This window comes from Poecilia mexicana, unplaced genomic scaffold, assembly GCF_051168715.1.
Source record: "Poecilia mexicana isolate PSO_F unplaced genomic scaffold, ASM5116871v1 scaffold_9, whole genome shotgun sequence".
NCBI classification, from domain to species: Eukaryota; Metazoa; Chordata; class Actinopteri; order Cyprinodontiformes; family Poeciliidae; genus Poecilia; species Poecilia mexicana.
In genome coordinates this window covers 16155431-16163293 of record NW_028263378.1, presented here as the reverse complement: position 1 = coordinate 16163293, position 7863 = coordinate 16155431, and positions in this window count along the sequence as shown.

Below are 7863 nucleotides of genomic sequence, written 5' to 3'. Positions count from 1 at the left end.
AAGTTTTAGATGTGAAAAAGATCTGCAAAGACGATTTGATTTAACAGAGGAAAATTCTTTGTGGCTTATTTGAAATACAGCTCTTTTTGAAAGCATTGGTGATTTGAGCTAATATGTGGCACTGGTGTAGTTTGAGATGACTGATATGATTCTTACAATGCTTGAAAAAATATGGGGCAGTCACTGTGTTTCATAAAGTCCGCTGTATTATACGACTGGAACTTCTCCACATTTTGTCATATGACCACCACAAACTGAAATGTATTTCATCTGGATTTTTTGCGTTTGACCAGCACAATGTGGTCATTATTGTGAAGTGGAAGGAAAATAACCCATGATGTGGACCGAAGCAGGCGGGTCCAGGAGAAAACTGTGGAAATGTTTATGTTAAATGGTAAATATAGTTCAGTAATAAGACAATGTGCCAAGCTTTGAAAATCTCACAGAACAGAGGTCAAGCAATTATATCCGTCAGTGTGGAGAACCGCTTTACAGGACAGCTATTATAAATGACGTTATATATGGACGACACAAAGTTGCTGTTGACAGTAATTTCGAACTTTACCACAACCAAGATAGGGGACACAGCAAATATGTGGAGGAACATACTTTTGTTGAATGAAAAAGAAATGTAGCCATTTGCCTTAACATTAAAATCTCGGTGTGGCAGAAAATCGTTACTGTTGCTCTAACATAACCAAAAATATAATAATGTTCTTGGCTGCAATATGGCAAAGTGCAAAAAAGTTCAAGAATAATGACTCTGACATCAAGGTGTTTTTACTTAACTTCAGACTGTAAACGTCTTTTGCTAAATCCTCTCGGACTCAACATCCCTTTTTTGAAGAAAAAAATATGTCTGCCTTTATTACCTCATTTCAGTACATTAAAAGATGCTAACTATAACAAGTCATAAATTAGAAGCATCTGTAATACTATTTTCTTCATCTCTTTCACCATCATGGTCACATTGGGTTGCATAGTTACATCGCTGATTATTGCTCCATTTTTCATATGCAGGACTGGCTGCCTCATTGTCTGCACTCTGGGACAAAGAGGAGCTCACAGCAGCCCAGATGTGAAAATGAAATAAATCAGACACAGGGTTTGCATGAATGAAGGAAACCATGAGGAAAAAGAGAAAATGTATGAGAAGGTGTTACTAAAGCAATTGTCATGTTAAATTAAAGTTCATTTACCACAAATCTGATTGTTTGGATGACGTGTCTAATAAATTTATTTTGAAGATATATTCTTAACTTTTTTATAGCCTTTTAAACCGAACTTAACCCTCCAGTGGTCTTAAGAGACAGGACCATTTAGACCTCACAAGTTTTTCATTTTGTGCGCGGACCGGCTGGGTTGCATGGACCCATTGTGTGCTTTTACGAGATTATTTTTGTGTGTGTGTGGTTCTAGAAATTGACAGTCTGACGGGACAACCCCCTGCTGTCTGACCAGGACATTTCCACACTCTTCCTGCGACAAGGTTAAATAGGAGAGGAGGATAATTTCTTAAAGCCTTTGTTAAACAATAAACTGAAAATCTAACACTTTCATAAATTAAAATAGAAAAATCCTGCAATACTAATGCATCAACATCTCCCTATAGTAAATTAAAACTAGTTAAGAATAATAAGATAATAAGAAAAGGCAGAAAAAAAAACATTTATTTGTAAATTACAGGAAACATTTGCGACTTGAATGGAAAAGGAGCTCTCCTGCCTTTAATCTTACTCATCTTAGCTAGATGTTTGAGATATATTTCAAATCTAAAGAAAGATTAAGGGAGAACAGAAATTGCCATTTTGATATGACAACCCCATCAGTAATACAGCAGCATTTCAGAAAACCCTCTCAAAACAAGAAGAAAACACCTAGTTTAGTCTAAATGACTATGTTACCTCCTCAGTATTCAGTCAAGTTATCCAGAGTCCTGCTAATGACCTGATTATTTTACTCAGGTGTGTTGAAGCAGACACATCTTAAACTTGCAGGATACTGATGCAGACTAGGCAAGAGTACGACCTTAAAAATCAGCCAATTGGAAATCCTCCTCTGCAAGAATTGCAGAATGATACATGGAATGTCTTGGAATATCAGAAAAAAACATCAGGTAGAAAGGATTAACTTAATATTTGCTGTATATCAAAAAGAAAAGTTGAATGTGTCTAAATGCTGAAATTCAGAAAGCTCAAGAAAGCAGAAAGTATTTGTCGTTGAATGGGTTCATGCCATAAGTGTAAAGCATTTCGATCATAAGCTCCAGAACTTGTATTAACTGCATTCGTATTAGCAAAATGAAGATACTTTATCAGTAAGATAAATAAGTAGATCACAGCTCCATCAAAAAATATTTTGCAATACTGTCAGTAACCTATAAGCATCCACCATTTAATCCTCATTCTAACAATGAGCCATAGAGCTTAAAATTGATAAGCGAAGGGCTTACAGGGATGTAGGAGTGTCCTGAGTCCCATTGCATTTAGCTGAGGTAAAATTCTGAGAGAGGTCACGTTTGTGGGAGTGCCCCCACAGTGGGAAACAAAAAGACATAAGAAGAACAGAGAGGATTCAAAAGGAATCAAATACCACTTGTCCTTCAAGGGTCTTTTTGGGTAAAGAGGAAGAACAGATGTACTGAAAAGTACATAAGTGCTTTTAAAAGTATTAACTAAACATAGGATTTTGTTAAAGACAATAAACCAAGAGTTTTCTATCTATTTTTACAGAATTTCAATGTGTTTTGTTATGAAACTAGAGACTATCTGAACTGAAGCACATATGTCGCTTCTTGTCCTGCACACATGCAATATATTCCAGTCTATTTGTGGATGTTTTCTGTGAAACTTTACTCTAAATTCTTTCTGGAAAATCTGCATAATCTGGGATGTTTCTGTATCTGAGATGCTGTTGGCTGATGTTTGCAAAGCAGCCAATCCCCTCAGATACATTAATTTTCCTTGGCATCAATTGCCTACAAGAGGAGAGACAAGGGACACCGTGGACGTTAGTTTCCTGTTCTGTGGAGGCACCAAGACAGTTTTCATGTAATAATGCATATTAAAGTATATGTGATTTTTGAATTTTTAAAAATAGGGAGTAAAACGGGTATTTAGTCTCAAGTAATCACGTTTAGCTATTTGCAGCTGGTTGTTGTGAATTTTGGGGATCCACTATAAAACTCTCTATCAACTTCTAGGACTTAAACCTGATGCTTCTTTGGGTGTTTGTCAGGAAAATAGAGAAGTCAACAAAACTCTCAAACTTTCAGCGGCACTGAATGAATATTAGAGGAGCAGCTCTGGGTCAGGGCATATGACGCAGTAGGACCGGGCTGCACTGTTGAACATTGGCAGAAAACTTACCATTGGTCATACCAGGGGAGAGATGGTCTCTGTCGTTGTGCCGCCGTCTGTTCAGGTCATGGGAGCCTTGTCTCATAGGCTGGGGCGGGTGACCCTCCAACATGTTGATGATGTCCATACGGTCAATGTTCTTCAGGGCGGTGTATAAACTCTCCACTGCATGGAAAACACACAAAGTCACACTAAAGAAGGCAAGGCAAACAAGTTCTCTTAATGGTGCACGAAGAAAGGAAAGAAATATCTGTCCCTATCACCTAATTAAGGATAGAAAATGAAACAAAATTCTGGAAAAAAGAAAAACCTACATAAACGTAATATTAATCATGTATCGGCAAAACATAACTCAAAGTCTGGAGCTCCAGCAAGGACTAAGGTTTGGAGATTGACCAGGTCACTGTGCTGAACTATTCCTTAGACAGTCCTTTGTTGACATTCAGTGTTATGAGTTATTGACACATTAACCATCCTTGACTCATCTTAATTGTTAATTAGCAAAGAAAAAGTCTTTGTCCAAGATTCAAGCTTTTTTTTAAGACAATGGTTCCTGCTGACTTAAGATCTTCAACAATCTGTCTCTCTGCTGGTTTACATTACATTCAAAATCACCCAAATTGTGACTTTATTGCCAGTTACATTAATTTATCAAGTGCTAAAACATGCAAATCAATTTTTATCTTCAATGTTATACTGTTTTGTCTGAACTTTTGGTCTTTGTTTTAACTGCCCACTCTAAAAATAAATTACTGTAAAAATTAAACACTCGCCATATAATAGTCCAAGGGTTCGTCAGGCAGATACTGAGAGGCAGCAATGCAGCATGTGGTTGCATTGCTGTCTCATATCTCGTTGACTCACTTTTGGCCCTTTTGCCTTCACGAGTTGCCCACAAGTTGAGCAGCACGGAGCTCTGTTCGAGGAGGGAGTTTGGATTCTCAACTCGAATCCTGTTGATGTCATCTACACTCAGCTGTAGCTCACGTGCTAACTCTGTTCAGAAAAAGAGAAAACATAAACGTTGAACTCTGAATCGTGTTTGAGGCCAGCGTCCCACCGGTACACGGAGACCCAAAAGAGGAAGAACGATCTCTCTGTGTGACAATGAGAGAGGGAAACAACACAGAAGTTTGTATAGTTTGATACCAGGTTGTACCCTGTCAGCTGTGCCAGCCATGCTTGTTACACATTAGATAAACACAGATGGTAAATGTAAAAAGCAGCTTCAGCATACTCTCAGTGTTTACTCACCAGCCCAGCTCAGACCCAACTGCTCTGCGATCACTGCCATCTTCAGCTCCGTTCTCTCCATTGCACTCATTGATGCTGCAGAAAACAGGACCAGAAACAAGCGGTCACATGAAACCACCATACTGAGTCTTGTTTTTAATGTCACCAAGACATCAAACAAGTAAATGTAATAATTAATCCAGTAGTGAGTCTCTTACCCATAGCGGGTTCATTTAGGGCGCTGTATCTTTCTCTCAAAGCCAACGGGGTCAGAGTTCGCCTCCTATCTTCACTACCAATAATCTAAGTGGTAAGTAAAAACTTTTAAAACCAAAACTCAGGAAAACTATTGTCATTAAGCTCAAAATTACTCACACCCCTTCCAAGTGTAGATTTCAATCTTTTAGTAATCATTTGTCTGACAGAAAGCAATAATTTACTCAATCTTTAAAATGATAGAAAATCTGTGCAGAGTGTTAAAAGTTAAGGTGATGACCCTCAAAGGCTTGGAGCTAATCACCAAAATAAATAATCAAAACACCAGTGGAAAACAGGGAGAAAGGCTTCATTCCTGTAACGCATGTAAAGATTTTTATGTGATTATTTTGAAGGATATAAACATGTTTAGATACGCTATTTAAAAAAATATGTATATATAAATAAGAATACCTATTCTCATACGAGATTCCAGATTCTTGTTAACTTTGGGGAAGCATCAGTTTCATTTCTCAGAAGAAACAATCTTTTTTATTGGATGAAAAATACTTTTAAATCTAAATTTGCCCAGGGTATGGGTAATTTTGGACTTAAGTGTAGATTGTATCTTGTGTTTTATCCACTAAATTATCACCTTGATACAAGGAGGCATAGTGATGTTAAGGTTGCAGAGTACTTGTTGGCTGTCCTCATATTTAGTGGACTTCCGTAGGAAAGATAAAAATCCAGTAGGCTCTTTACTGCTGTCTCGCACCTGCACAGATAAAGGGTATCAGCAGAGAAACACTAGAGATGATGTAGTAACAGTGGGTAGTAAAGCATAGTTGATTCTTGTGTTGACTGGCTGCTAAAGGTTTATTTGAACCATTATTTTTCTGTGGTGAATGTGTTTATACATAATTTAGTGTAAAACTGATTTTATATGAAGGTTTTCAATGGCTGCAACTTTACTGATGTGAATAGTGCATGCAAGTAAGATATTGGAGCTTAAATAGAATACTGTAAAAGTATTCATACCCCTTCTTGAACTTCATATATTTTGTCATATCATTACCACAACTTAAACCCCCTTAACTGTCTCCAGGGACAACGGCGTCCATGGAGACCAACCAACAGTTGTCCTATCAGCTCAATCTTCTACCTAAGATGTGGGTCATAGCAGTTCCTCCATAATCACCAAAGCCCTCTTGACTTTCTCTTTTCTTCAGCTGTAAGACTCTTTATTGGTTGCTGTTGTGCTATAATTGCCATTTCTACTTTTGGACGTTGAACATTGCCGTGTGAGGCGTTTGAAGTTGGCAACATTTTTGTAATTTTACCCAGCTTTAAACTTTTCTATAGGTTTGTCCTTGACTTCTTGTTCTTCATGATGCTGTTTGTGAAATTAAACAGAGGTGGAGACTGTTTACTAATGAGGTGACTTCTGTATGCACTTGATTGCACAAAATTTTATTTGAGGTAAAAGAAACAAACATTCGTTCTTGCTTAATAACCCAATAAAAGAAGAGGTTTGTGGTTGCAACATGACAGGATGTTTAAGAGATATGAATATTTTTGCAATGCATAACGTAATTGTGACCTCACCTCCAGTTTATGATGCTGTAATTTGAATCTTCAACTCATCTTTAAAAAAATAGCTTAAGTGCATCATTAAAAGCCTGCAATCAATATGATAATCACGGCCATGATGAGTGGATGTGACCTTGCTACTGGCACCATGAAACTGCAGAAAATCAAATGACACCTTGACAGAGACTGGAAGCCTGTTGTCCCTGAAAGCCTGGAAACTAAAGCAGCGGGGCTGCTGCGTGGCCTTCCTCACTGGCACCAGATTTCCTGAACACTCCAGGTGAAGTGGCATTCCCTCCATCACCTGCAACACATGCGCTATGATTAATTATGTGTTTCTTAACGACGTCAACAAGGAGTGAGTCCCAGGTGTCTGTCTTGTCCTTCCTGACACTTAACTGACCTCTATGTCTCGACTGCGGGCGACTTCGGTAAAGTTCTCGTGCTGCTCCAGAGTTTTATCCATCTTATCGTCTGTCATGCAGTAGCATCGCAGACGGCCCTCGCGCAGCTCGTTCATCTTTGCAAACACTACAAACTTGGCCATGTAGGGTACAGCTGATAGCTCTTTATAGAGCAGGTTGGCAAAGGAGACGGCCTCAGCTGTCCGAGGACAGTCTGCCAGCCAGAACCTGTCAGCGAACAATGACAAAGGATCACAATGTTGAAAGCAAATCCAATAAGAAAAGTGGCTTCCAGGTGTTTCATTTTCAAGAGGATCATACTCTTCGGTTTATATTTGATAAAGTATCCAGCTGAACTTACCGTGCAGAAACATTAGTGGTAAAGCTGGCGCAGTCACTGGCGTAGAGGAGCTTGGTGGTGCCAGTAATATCTTCCCATTGGGCCGGGGCTGTTCCACCTGACAGTCACACAGCGTGGTAAATAGGAAACTCAGTGATCAGAGGTAGGAGGAGGGATGTCTAATGATAATCAACATCTTTTACGCCAGTGACCATGTTGAATGAAAGTTTTCCTTTTTATTATAGCAATCTGGTCTCATGAACACAGACACCTCACAGTTTGGGCATGCAGTACCTATAACAGAGCAGAGCAGACGCAGACTGGTGGTGTCGCCTTCGCCTGAGTCACGGGGACTCTCCCTCCAGGACGGAGGCAGGGGGATGCGCAGGCCGATGGGGCGATGAAACTTGCGCCGCCGAGGCTCCACCGTGACTACAGGGCTAAAGTTTGCCTGGTTACCCAGCAGTTTTGCAACCAGCTCATCTGGAACTGGCTGGGCCTGAGGTGGTAAACGACAGGGGCGGGGAGACGCACCAGGGCCACAGGTTGGAAAACGTATGAGAAAATAGTGATTTTATGAAATGAATTAAATTAAAAAGGGATCACAGAAGAGGAAGATCATGGATGGATGACAAACAAAAAATTGGGGATGATGAAACGTGAAGAACAGGAGAGAAAAATGAAAATGCACTTATTAAAAATAGCTTATTTTTTCAGGGACAAATAAAAGTGACACAAACTG